The 14,414-nt window shown below is 49.9% G+C and overlaps 3 non-coding genes and 4 pseudogenes across 3 annotated transcripts; all 7 read left to right on the top strand.

The window, feature by feature from the left end:
* The first annotated feature begins 1,110 nt into the window (after nt 1–1,110).
* On the top strand, nt 1,111–1,319 carry LOC142732027 (U2 spliceosomal RNA; annotated as a pseudogene).
* A 1,282-nt stretch (nt 1,320–2,601) lies between these two features.
* LOC142732035 (U2 spliceosomal RNA) lies at nt 2,602–2,703 on the top strand (annotated as a pseudogene).
* Nucleotides 2,704–8,249: 5,546 nt separating this feature from the next.
* Nucleotides 8,250–8,424, top strand: LOC142732014 (U2 spliceosomal RNA; annotated as a pseudogene).
* A 1,282-nt stretch (nt 8,425–9,706) lies between these two features.
* LOC142732017 (U2 spliceosomal RNA) lies at nt 9,707–9,897 on the top strand. Its single transcript, XR_012879358.1, has one exon. It is a non-coding gene; the product is annotated as a U2 spliceosomal RNA (small nuclear RNA).
* Nucleotides 9,898–11,179: 1,282 nt separating this feature from the next.
* LOC142732005 (U2 spliceosomal RNA) lies at nt 11,180–11,370 on the top strand. Its single transcript, XR_012879350.1, has one exon. It is a non-coding gene; the product is annotated as a U2 spliceosomal RNA (small nuclear RNA).
* A 1,284-nt stretch (nt 11,371–12,654) lies between these two features.
* Nucleotides 12,655–12,845, top strand: LOC142731992 (U2 spliceosomal RNA). The gene has a single exon (XR_012879339.1). It is a non-coding gene; the product is annotated as a U2 spliceosomal RNA (small nuclear RNA).
* Nucleotides 12,846–14,126: 1,281 nt separating this feature from the next.
* On the top strand, nt 14,127–14,196 carry LOC142732044 (U2 spliceosomal RNA; annotated as a pseudogene).
* Nucleotides 14,197–14,414: the final 218 nt, after the last annotated feature.

Genomic DNA, 14,414 nt, shown 5'->3' with positions numbered 1-14,414 from the left:
TTGTTGGATTTCTTTCAGCTGGAGAGATCATGCATTTTGGCGGTGATGGACTATCCGAGGAGAGGGTGCTTTGACGTTACCTTCGCCACAGAAGAAATTTATGCTGTCTTTTTAGAACGCTTGAAGGAAGGTAAAAGGGACCCAAGACTTGTGGGTGTGAAGGTAACACCACATTTTGTGCCAAACAAAAAGTTGGTGGTTGTAAAAATGTTTTCGCCTTACGTGGATGAAGAGGACATTAAGTTATTTCTCAATAAGTTTTGTGAGGAGGTGGTGGGAAAGGGGAAAGTGTTTAACCCTTTTGGATTTTGGACTGGGAAGTGGAAATTTCTTTGTAAATTTGTGAGAATTGGTGAATCTAGAAACCTATTGTTTCCTCCAGCGCGGTTCAAGATTGGAAGTGCGTGTGGAAATTTATTTTTTCTTGGAATGGATATGTTTTGTTTGAATTGTAAAGAGTATGGTCATGAGAGAGAAGCCTGTGAGAAAGTAATGTGTACAAAATGTCTGCAAGAGGGACATAAGTATAATGAATGTCAGAAAGGGAAAGTATGTAATATGTGTGGAGAGGAGGGGCACATATTCAAATCGTGCCCAAAGAAAAGCAAACGTGAGGTACAAGAGGAAAATAAGAAGATAGTCAAAAGAAAGGAAGCGGAAGTTAGTTTGGAAGAAGGCAAGCTTTATAAATTGGAAGGAAGTGGGCAAAGTGATGAGAAAAAAAGGAAAAAAGCAGAGAGAAAGAAAAAAAGTGTCATTTCAGAAGAGGAAAGAGCAGAAAGAGACAGGTTATTGGAAGAAGTAGAGCAGTTACGTAGTAAAATTAATTTTGAAAAAATGCGGAGGAGGGTGCGGCTCTGTGTAAGAGAAAATTTACCAGGGTTTCTTGAAAGGTATGGTGTGCCAACATGGTTAACGTGCATTGTAAACTGTGAGTGGGATGGTAATGATTTGCAGGAACATCTAGTGGATATGTTAGGAACTATTGCTGTTAAAAAAGGAATGTTTTTTTGATTTCTTAAGGAAAAAAAAGGAAAGAGGAAAACAAAAATTAATTGTACGTTTTCAGTTTTCATTGTGATGATCTAAGTCTTTTTTATTTTGAATTTTATGATTTTTAAGACGTGATCTGAATGAAAAAAAAAAAAAAAAAAAAAAAAAAAAAATCTGTTCTTATCAGTTTAATATCTGATACGTCCCCTATCTGGGGACCATATATTAAATGGATTTTTAGAACAGGGAGATGGAAATAGAGCTTGCTCTGTCCACTCCACGCATTGACCTGGTATTGCAGTATTTCCAGGACCGGTGCACCCTTCCCTTATGTGTTGACTAAAATCAGATTCCAAAAGTGTTTTTTCTCTTTGCCATTGTTTCTGTCTTTCTGAAGGGATCTCCCCTTTTAATCCCATTATTTCAACACCTGTTGGACAATGCATTTGTACAGTCATGTGTGATAATGAGCTCATTTATTAAATGCAATTAATGAATACATTGCCACCTCTTGTTGTGTGTGTGTGTGTGTGTGTCTTCTGTGTTTCTGTGTTTCCGGCATTTCACATTGGAACAGCTCATTCACCTTCCTTGTCTTCTCTCCGCCCTCCCTCCCTCCCTCCTAGGTAAGTTAAAGAGCTGCACCTGAGCCAGCCACTGATTGATGCAGCACCACAGTCAAATAGTGGAGTGGAGTGGAGTAGGGGAACAGCAAACAGCCATTAAAGCAGCCAGCCGCCTACCCGCCACAATGGACCTACCTGTGTACACTAGGTGGATGTGATGGAATGTACTGTCGTCCCTACATTTCAAGAAGAAGTAAGAATTGCAGTTGCAACAAACCCTTGCTTGCCTACAAAGAGAGCAGCAATTTGGATTTGTTACTATGTTACCTGGAAGAATAACAAACTGTGCAAGGATGGAGGTTGTAGGAGCAAAGAGAAGTTGTCTGTAAAGTTGGTGGATGCCTATTTTCCATTTTGCAGTCCCTTGTCTCCCTCTTGTGGCCTCCTGGAGGCAAATAAATGTGCAAAAAAAAGACAGCCTGGCGGCCGGCTGTTGCAGTGTTGCCCTCTCAGGCAACACTGAGTGACTGACTGAGCCTCACAGTCTTATATAAAGTTCAGACGGAACTTTGCACGTGTCATAGTGGAGCCCTCAGGATTCCAGAGCCAGCTTTCTGACATCATAATGGGGCCTGCCTCAGAGATAAAAGCCTGGGCCCAGGCAGTGTTGTTCAGTGCTGCTCAGCAGGCAGCACAGGACTGGATTAAAGCTGATACAAGGTGTGAAGGAACAAGGGGTGGCTGTGGGCATGCACTTGCTGCCGCTGCCAGTGTTTATCTGCATGGCAGGAGGGCATTTGGGCGTTGCCAGGAAGGCGTTTTTATGTAGATTCCTCCTCTTTCAGCACTGCATTGTGGTGCAAGCAAAAGAAGCAAATCCTGTCTGGCTTCCTCTCCGGCCTTTATTCACCTCCCGCTTAGTAGCTGTAAATGTGTGTGAGCCTGCAGGGCCCCATGGAATTGCCTAGGAGTAGGCTGAATCGCTGCAAGGGGTGAACAGCAGTATGGGACAGGCTCGGGCAAGGCAAGGGCCGCTCGGGTTATCGCTTCTCGGCCTTTTGGCTAAGATCAAGTGTAGTATCTGTTCTTATCAGTCCTTGTAAGGATAGATAGCTCGGAGAACCACTGGGGGCTATAAACACTAGCTTAGCGATCCAAGAGCGTTCCAGACGAAGCCGGCGACGAACTGCGGAGAAGAACCAGCGAAGACGACGATCCAGAAGGGAGAAGCCGCCATCGGGGAAGAAGCTCCGGGAGATCGCTGCCGGGAAGAAGAAGGAGAACTTCGGAGAAGAGCCGCTGCTGAAGGGGATCTTTGAAGAAGCTCGGCCGCAGAAGAAGCTCGACGAGGAACCGCTGCGGAAGAAATTTCGTGGAAGAACCTCGGCCAGCAAGGAGAAGATTTGCATAGCTCCGCCCCCTTCGGGAAAGAGCTATCGAAGATCCTCCCCAAGCGACAGGAACAGCTGGAAGAAGCCATGGCCTCAACCAGCAACCCTGCCACCCAGAAGAAGAAGGCTGATGGACCAGGTGAGCCGACCCAGGCCAGGACATCTCCTCCTGAAGCCTCCTCAAGCCAACAGGCCACCAGGAAGCCGAACCAGGCTGCTCCAACCCTGGAGCCCTGGATGAAGCAGACGGTGGCCCTGAAGCTGAAGGAGGTGGACGGGAGAGTGCCGGACATGACGGAAGAAGTGTTCTGCCAGAAGATGCTCCTGGATCAGGGCTTCGCTAAGCCGGAGACCATCAGCATCCAGGCCTTCATGACCGGGATGTTCTTCGTGACCTTCGCTTCGATCAACATCTGCAGAAGGTACTGGGAGATGGTGAAAGCGGCGAGGCCTGAATCCCCTTTCTCTCGCTTTGTGGGCAACTGCCCTGTCCAAAGAGAGGAAAGGCGGGTGACGGTCTCAATGCGGAACCCACACACCCCCGGCAAAGACATCACCACGCTCCTGAAGCGGTTCTGCACAGTGGTGAGGGAACCCACCCACATCCTGAACGGACTCGGCTTCTGGACTGGCAAGTGGTCGGTAATCGTCCGACTGAACAAGGATTCGAGCGCGGAAGACGGCCTCCAGCACCTGCCCCAGTCATTCTCGCTGGGCAACTCCTACGGCCTCATCTACTACCCGGACATGCCGCAGATCTGCAGGAGATGCAGCAAGAAGGGTCATTCGGTGAAGGACTGCAAGGAGGACGCCTGCAAGAACTGCCGGGTAACAGGACACGAGACCAAAGACTGCCCGAAACGGACAATGTGCAACCTCTGCGGACAAGCAGCCCACTCCTACAAGGACTGCCCGAAGAGGGATCGATCCTGGGCAACTGTAGCGGCGAAAGCTCCGGCCAGAGGGAACCCCGCCCCAACCAGAGCTCCAGCGGCGCAGAAGACCGGGAATAAGAAGGATGGTAAGAAGACGACAGTCCCTCCCCCCCGTCTCCCGGCCCTCCCTCGCCCTACCCTTCCCACCCTCCCTCGCCCGGCCCTCCCCACCCCCCCGTCCCCAACCCCTGTCACCCCCACTGAGGCTCTCACCTTCTCCTACCCACCCATCTCAGTGGTCCTGTCACCTGCACCTCTCCCAACCCAGCCTCCCTTCTCCCCAGCTCCAGCAGCACTAACATCTTCCCCCCCAGCTGCTGGAGTCCTCTCCCTGGAGGATTTTCCCCCTCTTGTCTCCTCAGGTGCCATCCAGAGGAAGAGAAAGGTGAGGGACAGCCCAGCTGCTGAGTCCTCAAAGCGACAAGTCGTGGAAATCTGCGAAGATTCCCTTGCGCAGCAGGAGGAAATGGAGCAGATGGTGGAGGAGCTCGTGTCTGAACCTGAGGTCATCGACTTCACAACAGACATCCAGGTGGCTACAATCCTGGAAAAATTTTTGTCAGAGGGCCTGCTGGATCTTTCGGACCCGCCAGGCGAGGAGGATCCGCCCGACCGGACTGGTAACTAAGGTGTATCGTTTGCACTAACCTTCTTTATTCTCCCCCATGGCTGCTAAACTTAACATCTTTAGCCTCAATGTGAGGAGTGTTAGAGATAGGACTAGATGTCAGATGGTGCTAACTTTTCTTTCCAAGCAGTCGAGTGATGTATTTATGCTGCAGGAATGTACTCTCCCCTCTTCCAGGTCATACCATCATCTGGCCAGGCAGTGGACCCATGGCCCGTCCTACTGGTCTGGTGGGGGCGACTGTAAGTCTGCAGGGGTTGCCATCCTGATTAGGGGAAGCGTATTTACTGTTGACTCTGTCCAGGAGCTCGCCTGCGGCCGCTTGTTGGTCGTAGACGGTTCCTGGGCAGGAGAGCCGATTAGGCTCATCAACGTGTACGCTCCCCCTATGAAGGCTGAGCGCCTGGAACTATTCCAGACCCTGCGGACCCAGCTCGCCACCACTAGGGCAGTGGTGATGGCCGGGGACTTCAACTGCCCCATCGAAGAGGATGGACGAAGTTCCGGCACTTCAATCAAACTGGATGTCAGTTCCAAACTGCTTATCGAGATGGTAACCGAAGCATCCTTGCAGGACGTTGTGGGCTCCATGGGGATCGGCTCTGTGAACTATTCATGGAGCCGACCCGATGGCTCACTTCGTTCTCGGATTGACTTTGTGTTCACCTCCCGGGCAGTCAAGCAGCATGGGCACTCCATGGTCCCCTGCTTCTTCTCTGACCACAGGGCCATTCTCTTCCAGGGTGCCATCGGCCACGGTTTTCCTCCCGGCCCTGGCTCCTGGAAGCTGAATTGTGCCCTGCTGGAAAGAGAGGAGGTACTGGCGGAACTTAGAGACGCCTATATTGTTTGGAGGAATGATAAAGTTTTCTTTGACAAAACCTGTGACTGGTGGGAATATGTTAAAGTTGAATTTCGTTGTTTCTTTCAGGCAAAAAGTCGTCAACAGGCGTGTGAGAGGAAGAGAGACTTCAGAGAGATGCAGCGTCAGCTGCGATCCCTGCAAGACCTCCTTCAATGCGGCTGGGACGTCAGGAAGGAGCTGGAGGAAGCCAAAAAGGGCCTGAAAAGGCACTTTGAGGAGGAATCCAAGCGAATTGTCTTTCGTTCCAAGGTGGAGAACCTGGAGAAGGGTGAGAAATGTAACTCGTTCTTTTTCAGGAAACTCCATGCCGGCCACACGCCCCTGAAGGAACTCCGAGACGAGACCGGAAACATGCATTCTGGGAAGAAGGAGGTGATGGGAGTCGTCACAGACTACTACCGAAGCCTCTACTCCCGGAAAACCACTGACCCCGAAGCCGCCGATAAATTCCTGTCAGGTATCACTAATCATCTTGATCCTGCAGGTACGGAGGCTATGGATGTACCCCTGACGGTGGAGGAACTGCTCTCTGCCGCTAAATCCTTCAGACCCGGCAGGACCCCGGGCAGTGATGGTCTCCCAGCAGAGCTCTATGTAGCGCTGGGGGACTTGATCTGTCCGGACCTGCTGGAGCTCTATGAGGAGATGGTGGTGGAGGGTAGAATGCCACCGTCCTTGAGAGAAGGCATGATCACGATCTTGTATAAGCGGAAGGGGGAGAGATGTGACCTGAAAAACTGGCGTCCCATCTCTCTCCTGAACGTGGACTACAAGATCCTCGCCAAAGTATTGACCAACAGACTGAAGGTTGTCATCGGACAGATCATCGGATCGGACCAAACCTGCGGCAGTCCTGGCCGTAGGGTGGCCGACAGTCTTGCCCTGGTGAGGGACACGGTGCATTACATGCAAAGCCGCCGTACACACGCGGCCCTGGTCAGTCTGGATCAGGAGAAGGCTTTTGACCGGGTCTCTCACGAATTCATGGGTAAGGCTCTGCGTAGGCTGCGGCTTGGCAGGTTGTTCTGTTTGTATGTTAACCTGATGTATTGCGACATTTACAGCTCGGTGCTGGTGAACGGCTGGAAGACTGACCCCTTTCCTGTATCGTCGGGGGTTAGACAAGGCTGTCCTCTTTCACCTCTCCTTTTTGTTTGTGTTATAGAGCTCTTCGCAGAGGCTATCCGGCAGAATGGAGAGATCAGAGGGATCACCGCACCAGGTCCAGGACACTTCGAGGTCAAATGCTCGCTGTACATGGACGACGTGACCGTCTTCTGCGCTGACCAGAGTTCGGTGACTGCACTCGTCCAGACCTGCGAGGAGTTCGGACGCGCTTCAGGGGCAAAAGTCAACTGCGGGAAGTCGGAAGCCATGCTCTTCGGAAAGTGGTACCTGCCTTCTCCTGCCTCCTTCCCGTTTACTATCAAGCCGGACTTCATCAAAATTCTGGGAGTCTGGTTCGGTAAGGAAGGTGCAGCCCTAAAGTCGTGGGAAGAACGCTTGGCCAAAGTTAACCAAAGGATCGGACTGTGGAGCCTCAGACAACTCACTATTGAGGGCAAAGCAATGGTCCTGCGTAACGAAGTCTTGCCTGTGCTACAATACACTGCACAGGCATGGCCCCCTCTTGCAACGGTCTCGAGGGCCATTACCAGGACTGTGTTTCGCTTCATCTGGGGCTCGAAAATGGACAGAGTAAAGCGGACTGTTATGTACAAGGAGCCCCGCAAAGGTGGGAAGGGTATACCCGACATTCCCACTCTGCTGCGGATCGCTTTTGTATGTGACTGTGTTCGTAGGACTCTGAGGACAGCAAACGGCTCTGCGGGCAAGGCCATGTCCCGCTACTTCCTCCTTCCCCTCTGGCGAGGTTTTGGCTGGGATAAGTGGGACAGCTCCTTCCCTTACAACTGGCACGCTCCCTGGTTCTACGGAGATGTCGTCCGGTTTGTGAGGGAGCATCAACTGGAGGGTCTTAAGCCCGACTTGTGGAAACCTAAGACGATCCACAAGCACATCAGAGCAAAGGACTCACTGGAGTTTGTTCCAGGGCTTCATGCCGACACGTTGGAGACTGTTTGGACTAACGTGTCATCTGGCAGGTTGACCAACGGGCACAAGGACATTTCATGGATGGCCATCCAGGGAGGACTGCCTCTTAGGTCATTCATGCATGCCCGCAACCTGTGCAAGACCCGGTACTGCCCCAGGTGCCCCTTCACGGAGGAAACATCTTTGCACATTTTCTGGCAGTGCCCCTTTGCACAGGGTCTGTTGAAAGCCTTGGAACACGAACTCAAGGACTCAGTTCCCAGGAACAGACTGTCGTACCGCTCGGTACTTTATGGACTATTTCCTGGGAATACCACGGATGGAGCAATCCAGGAAGCCTGGCGCCTTATGAACTGTTTTAAGGACGCTATATGGTTCGCCAGGAATCGTCTGATTTTGCGGAGAGAGAGTGTGTCCGTCCAGGACTGCCGCAGGCTGATCCACAGCCTGCTCAGAGACTATTCCACCTGGGACAGCCCGGACGTCGATGAGGAAGAGGACTGATACTCCCCTTCCCCCCACTCTCCCTTCTTGTGTGTTGTCTTTCAATAAAGCTTCGGGCCTGTGATTTCCCGCTTCCCTATCCCCCTCTACCCACTCCCCTATCCCATCACTTGTCTGTAATGCTTTGTTGTTTGGCTTTAGTGAATGCAAGAATGTTAGTGTAGCATGTGGTGTAATGTATAGCATAGGCTAGCCTGTACTGTGTATTATACTGTCATGTTATGTTTGACGACTGTTATTATTTATTATTTGCTGCTTCATGGCTCGCGCTGCGTCGCAGTAATGTTTGTATGATGACGATTGATTGTCAATAAAGCATTTTTCAATCAAAAAATCTGTTCTTATCAGTTTAATATCTGATACGTCCCCTATCTGGGGACCATATATTAAATGGATTTTTAGAACAGGGAGATGGAAATAGAGCTTGCTCTGTCCACTCCACGCATTGACCTGGTATTGCAGTATTTCCAGGACCGGTGCACCCTTCCCTTATGTGTTGACTAAAATCAGATTCCAAAAGTGTTTTTTCTCTTTGCCATTGTTTCTGTCTTTCTGAAGGGATCTCCCCTTTTAATCCCATTATTTCAACACCTGTTGGACAATGCATTTGTACAGTCATGTGTGATAATGAGCTCATTTATTAAATGCAATTAATGAATACATTGCCACCTCTTGTTGTGTGTGTGTGTGTGTGTGTCTTCTGTGTTTCTGTGTTTCCGGCATTTCACATTGGAACAGCTCATTCACCTTCCTTGTCTTCTCTCCGCCCTCCCTCCCTCCCTCCTAGGTAAGTTAAAGAGCTGCACCTGAGCCAGCCACTGATTGATGCAGCACCACAGTCAAATAGTGGAGTGGAGTGGAGTAGGGGAACAGCAAACAGCCATTAAAGCAGCCAGCCGCCTACCCGCCACAATGGACCTACCTGTGTACACTAGGTGGATGTGATGGAATGTACTGTCGTCCCTACATTTCAAGAAGAAGTAAGAATTGCAGTTGCAACAAACCCTTGCTTGCCTACAAAGAGAGCAGCAATTTGGATTTGTTACTATGTTACCTGGAAGAATAACAAACTGTGCAAGGATGGAGGTTGTAGGAGCAAAGAGAAGTTGTCTGTAAAGTTGGTGGATGCCTATTTTCCATTTTGCAGTCCCTTGTCTCCCTCTTGTGGCCTCCTGGAGGCAAATAAATGTGCAAAAAAAAGACAGCCTGGCGGCCGGCTGTTGCAGTGTTGCCCTCTCAGGCAACACTGAGTGACTGACTGAGCCTCACAGTCTTATATAAAGTTCAGACGGAACTTTGCACGTGTCATAGTGGAGCCCTCAGGATTCCAGAGCCAGCTTTCTGACATCATAATGGGGCCTGCCTCAGAGATAAAAGCCTGGGCCCAGGCAGTGTTGTTCAGTGCTGCTCAGCAGGCAGCACAGGACTGGATTAAAGCTGATACAAGGTGTGAAGGAACAAGGGGTGGCTGTGGGCATGCACTTGCTGCCGCTGCCAGTGTTTATCTGCATGGCAGGAGGGCATTTGGGCGTTGCCAGGAAGGCGTTTTTATGTAGATTCCTCCTCTTTCAGCACTGCATTGTGGTGCAAGCAAAAGAAGCAAATCCTGTCTGGCTTCCTCTCCGGCCTTTATTCACCTCCCGCTTAGTAGCTGTAAATGTGTGTGAGCCTGCAGGGCCCCATGGAATTGCCTAGGAGTAGGCTGAATCGCTGCAAGGGGTGAACAGCAGTATGGGACAGGCTCGGGCAAGGCAAGGGCCGCTCGGGTTATCGCTTCTCGGCCTTTTGGCTAAGATCAAGTGTAGTATCTGTTCTTATCAGTTTAATATCTGATACGTCCCCTATCTGGGGACCATATATTAAATGGATTTTTAGAACAGGGAGATGGAAATAGAGCTTGCTCTGTCCACTCCACGCATTGACCTGGTATTGCAGTATTTCCAGGACCGGTGCACCCTTCCCTTATGTGTTGACTAAAATCAGATTCCAAAAGTGTTTTTTCTCTTTGCCATTGTTTCTGTCTTTCTGAAGGGATCTCCCCTTTTAATCCCATTATTTCAACACCTGTTGGACAATGCATTTGTACAGTCATGTGTGATAATGAGCTCATTTATTAAATGCAATTAATGAATACATTGCCACCTCTTGTTGTGTGTGTGTGTGTGTGTGTCTTCTGTGTTTCTGTGTTTCCGGCATTTCACATTGGAACAGCTCATTCACCTTCCTTGTCTTCTCTCCGCCCTCCCTCCCTCCCTCCTAGGTAAGTTAAAGAGCTGCACCTGAGCCAGCCACTGATTGATGCAGCACCACAGTCAAATAGTGGAGTGGAGTGGAGTAGGGGAACAGCAAACAGCCATTAAAGCAGCCAGCCGCCTACCCGCCACAATGGACCTACCTGTGTACACTAGGTGGATGTGATGGAATGTACTGTCGTCCCTACATTTCAAGAAGAAGTAAGAATTGCAGTTGCAACAAACCCTTGCTTGCCTACAAAGAGAGCAGCAATTTGGATTTGTTACTATGTTACCTGGAAGAATAACAAACTGTGCAAGGATGGAGGTTGTAGGAGCAAAGAGAAGTTGTCTGTAAAGTTGGTGGATGCCTATTTTCCATTTTGCAGTCCCTTGTCTCCCTCTTGTGGCCTCCTGGAGGCAAATAAATGTGCAAAAAAAAGACAGCCTGGCGGCCGGCTGTTGCAGTGTTGCCCTCTCAGGCAACACTGAGTGACTGACTGAGCCTCACAGTCTTATATAAAGTTCAGACGGAACTTTGCACGTGTCATAGTGGAGCCCTCAGGATTCCAGAGCCAGCTTTCTGACATCATAATGGGGCCTGCCTCAGAGATAAAAGCCTGGGCCCAGGCAGTGTTGTTCAGTGCTGCTCAGCAGGCAGCACAGGACTGGATTAAAGCTGATACAAGGTGTGAAGGAACAAGGGGTGGCTGTGGGCATGCACTTGCTGCCGCTGCCAGTGTTTATCTGCATGGCAGGAGGGCATTTGGGCGTTGCCAGGAAGGCGTTTTTATGTAGATTCCTCCTCTTTCAGCACTGCATTGTGGTGCAAGCAAAAGAAGCAAATCCTGTCTGGCTTCCTCTCCGGCCTTTATTCACCTCCCGCTTAGTAGCTGTAAATGTGTGTGAGCCTGCAGGGCCCCATGGAATTGCCTAGGAGTAGGCTGAATCGCTGCAAGGGGTGAACAGCAGTATGGGACAGGCTCGGGCAAGGCAAGGGCCGCTCGGGTTATCGCTTCTCGGCCTTTTGGCTAAGATCAAGTGTAGTATCTGTTCTTATCAGTTTAATATCTGATACGTCCCCTATCTGGGGACCATATATTAAATGGATTTTTAGAACAGGGAGATGGAAATAGAGCTTGCTCTGTCCACTCCACGCATTGACCTGGTATTGCAGTATTTCCAGGACCGGTGCACCCTTCCCTTATGTGTTGACTAAAATCAGATTCCAAAAGTGTTTTTTCTCTTTGCCATTGTTTCTGTCTTTCTGAAGGGATCTCCCCTTTTAATCCCATTATTTCAACACCTGTTGGACAATGCATTTGTACAGTCATGTGTGATAATGAGCTCATTTATTAAATGCAATTAATGAATACATTGCCACCTCTTGTTGTGTGTGTGTGTGTGTGTGTGTCTTCTGTGTTTCTGTGTTTCCGGCATTTCACATTGGAACAGCTCATTCACCTTCCTTGTCTTCTCTCCGCCCTCCCTCCCTCCCTCCTAGGTAAGTTAAAGAGCTGCACCTGAGCCAGCCACTGATTGATGCAGCACCACAGTCAAATAGTGGAGTGGAGTGGAGTAGGGGAACAGCAAACAGCCATTAAAGCAGCCAGCCGCCTACCCGCCACAATGGACCTACCTGTGTACACTAGGTGGATGTGATGGAATGTACTGTCGTCCCTACATTTCAAGAAGAAGTAAGAATTGCAGTTGCAACAAACCCTTGCTTGCCTACAAAGAGAGCAGCAATTTGGATTTGTTACTATGTTACCTGGAAGAATAACAAACTGTGCAAGGATGGAGGTTGTAGGAGCAAAGAGAAGTTGTCTGTAAAGTTGGTGGATGCCTATTTTCCATTTTGCAGTCCCTTGTCTCCCTCTTGTGGCCTCCTGGAGGCAAATAAATGTGCAAAAAAAAGACAGCCTGGCGGCCGGCTGTTGCAGTGTTGCCCTCTCAGGCAACACTGAGTGACTGACTGAGCCTCACAGTCTTATATAAAGTTCAGACGGAACTTTGCACGTGTCATAGTGGAGCCCTCAGGATTCCAGAGCCAGCTTTCTGACATCATAATGGGGCCTGCCTCAGAGATAAAAGCCTGGGCCCAGGCAGTGTTGTTCAGTGCTGCTCAGCAGGCAGCACAGGACTGGATTAAAGCTGATACAAGGTGTGAAGGAACAAGGGGTGGCTGTGGGCATGCACTTGCTGCCGCTGCCAGTGTTTATCTGCATGGCAGGAGGGCATTTGGGCGTTGCCAGGAAGGCGTTTTTATGTAGATTCCTCCTCTTTCAGCACTGCATTGTGGTGCAAGCAAAAGAAGCAAATCCTGTCTGGCTTCCTCTCCGGCCTTTATTCACCTCCCGCTTAGTAGCTGTAAATGTGTGTGAGCCTGCAGGGCCCCATGGAATTGCCTAGGAGTAGGCTGAATCGCTGCAAGGGGTGAACAGCAGTATGGGACAGGCTCGGGCAAGGCAAGGGCCGCTCGGGTTATCGCTTCTCGGCCTTTTGGCTAAGATCAAGTGTAGTATCTGTTCTTATCAGTTTAATATCTGATACGTCCCCTATCTGGGGACCATATATTAAATGGATTTTTAGAACAGGGAGATGGAAATAGAGCTTGCTCTGTCCACTCCACGCATTGACCTGGTATTGCAGTATTTCCAGGACCGGTGCACCCTTCCCTTATGTGTTGACTAAAATCAGATTCCAAAAGTGTTTTTTCTCTTTGCCATTGTTTCTGTCTTTCTGAAGGGATCTCCCCTTTTAATCCCATTATTTCAACACCTGTTGGACAATGCATTTGTACAGTCATGTGTGATAATGAGCTCATTTATTAAATGCAATTAATGAATACATTGCCACCTCTTGTTGTGTGTGTGTGTGTGTGTGTCTTCTGTGTTTCTGTGTTTCCGGCATTTCACATTGGAACAGCTCATTCACCTTCCTTGTCTTCTCTCCGCCCTCCCTCCCTCCCTCCTAGGTAAGTTAAAGAGCTGCACCTGAGCCAGCCACTGATTGATGCAGCACCACAGTCAAATAGTGGAGTGGAGTGGAGTAGGGGAACAGCAAACAGCCATTAAAGCAGCCAGCCGCCTACCCGCCACAATGGACCTACCTGTGTACACTAGGTGGATGTGATGGAATGTACTGTCGTCCCTACATTTCAAGAAGAAGTAAGAATTGCAGTTGCAACAAACCCTTGCTTGCCTACAAAGAGAGCAGCAATTTGGATTTGTTACTATGTTACCTGGAAGAATAACAAACTGTGCAAGGATGGAGGTTGTAGGAGCAAAGAGAAGTTGTCTGTAAAGTTGGTGGATGCCTATTTTCCATTTTGCAGTCCCTTGTCTCCCTCTTGTGGCCTCCTGGAGGCAAATAAATGTGCAAAAAAAAGACAGCCTGGCGGCCGGCTGTTGCAGTGTTGCCCTCTCAGGCAACACTGAGTGACTGACTGAGCCTCACAGTCTTATATAAAGTTCAGACGGAACTTTGCACGTGTCATAGTGGAGCCCTCAGGATTCCAGAGCCAGCTTTCTGACATCATAATGGGGGCCTGCCTCAGAGATAAAAGCCTGGGCCCAGGCAGTGTTGTTCAGTGCTGCTCAGCAGGCAGCACAGGACTGGATTAAAGCTGATACAAGGTGTGAAGGAACAAGGGGTGGCTGTGGGCATGCACTTGCTGCCGCTGCCAGTGTTTATCTGCATGGCAGGAGGGCATTTGGGCGTTGCCAGGAAGGCGTTTTTATGTAGATTCCTCCTCTTTCAGCACTGCATTGTGGTGCAAGCAAAGAAGCAAATCCTGTCTGGCTTCTCTCCGGCCTTTATTCACCTCCCGCTTAGTAGCTGTAAATGTGTGTGAGCCTGCAGGGCCCCATGGAATTGCCTAGGAGTAGGCTGAATCGCTGCAAGGGGTGAACAGCAGTATGGGACAGGCTCGGGCAAGGCAAGGGCCGCTCGGGTTATCGCTTCTCGGCCTTTTGGCTAAGATCAAGTGTAGTACCTGCTCAAGCTGAGGTTAGTAATCATCCCTGCCGGTGGTACGTGGGCCATCGTAGGGGGATGACAGAACGCCGAGGTGAGGGCAGGGAACCACAACGGTCATCGCTCTGGTGTACGCATTTGGTTTAAAGGTACCATTTGTAGGTGACCAGGCGACCGCCGGATCGAGGTCATTAGGCCGGGTAGTTTGGAAGCCCGAGTTGCTATGTGCCCCAGGGCTGGTGACCCTGGGGTGCCCTAACTCACTGGG

Source organism: Rhinoderma darwinii, unplaced genomic scaffold (genome assembly GCF_050947455.1).
Source record: "Rhinoderma darwinii isolate aRhiDar2 unplaced genomic scaffold, aRhiDar2.hap1 Scaffold_887, whole genome shotgun sequence".
Lineage (NCBI taxonomy): Eukaryota > Metazoa > Chordata > Amphibia > Anura > Rhinodermatidae > Rhinoderma > Rhinoderma darwinii.
This window is presented reverse-complemented; position numbering and strand designations above follow the sequence as displayed.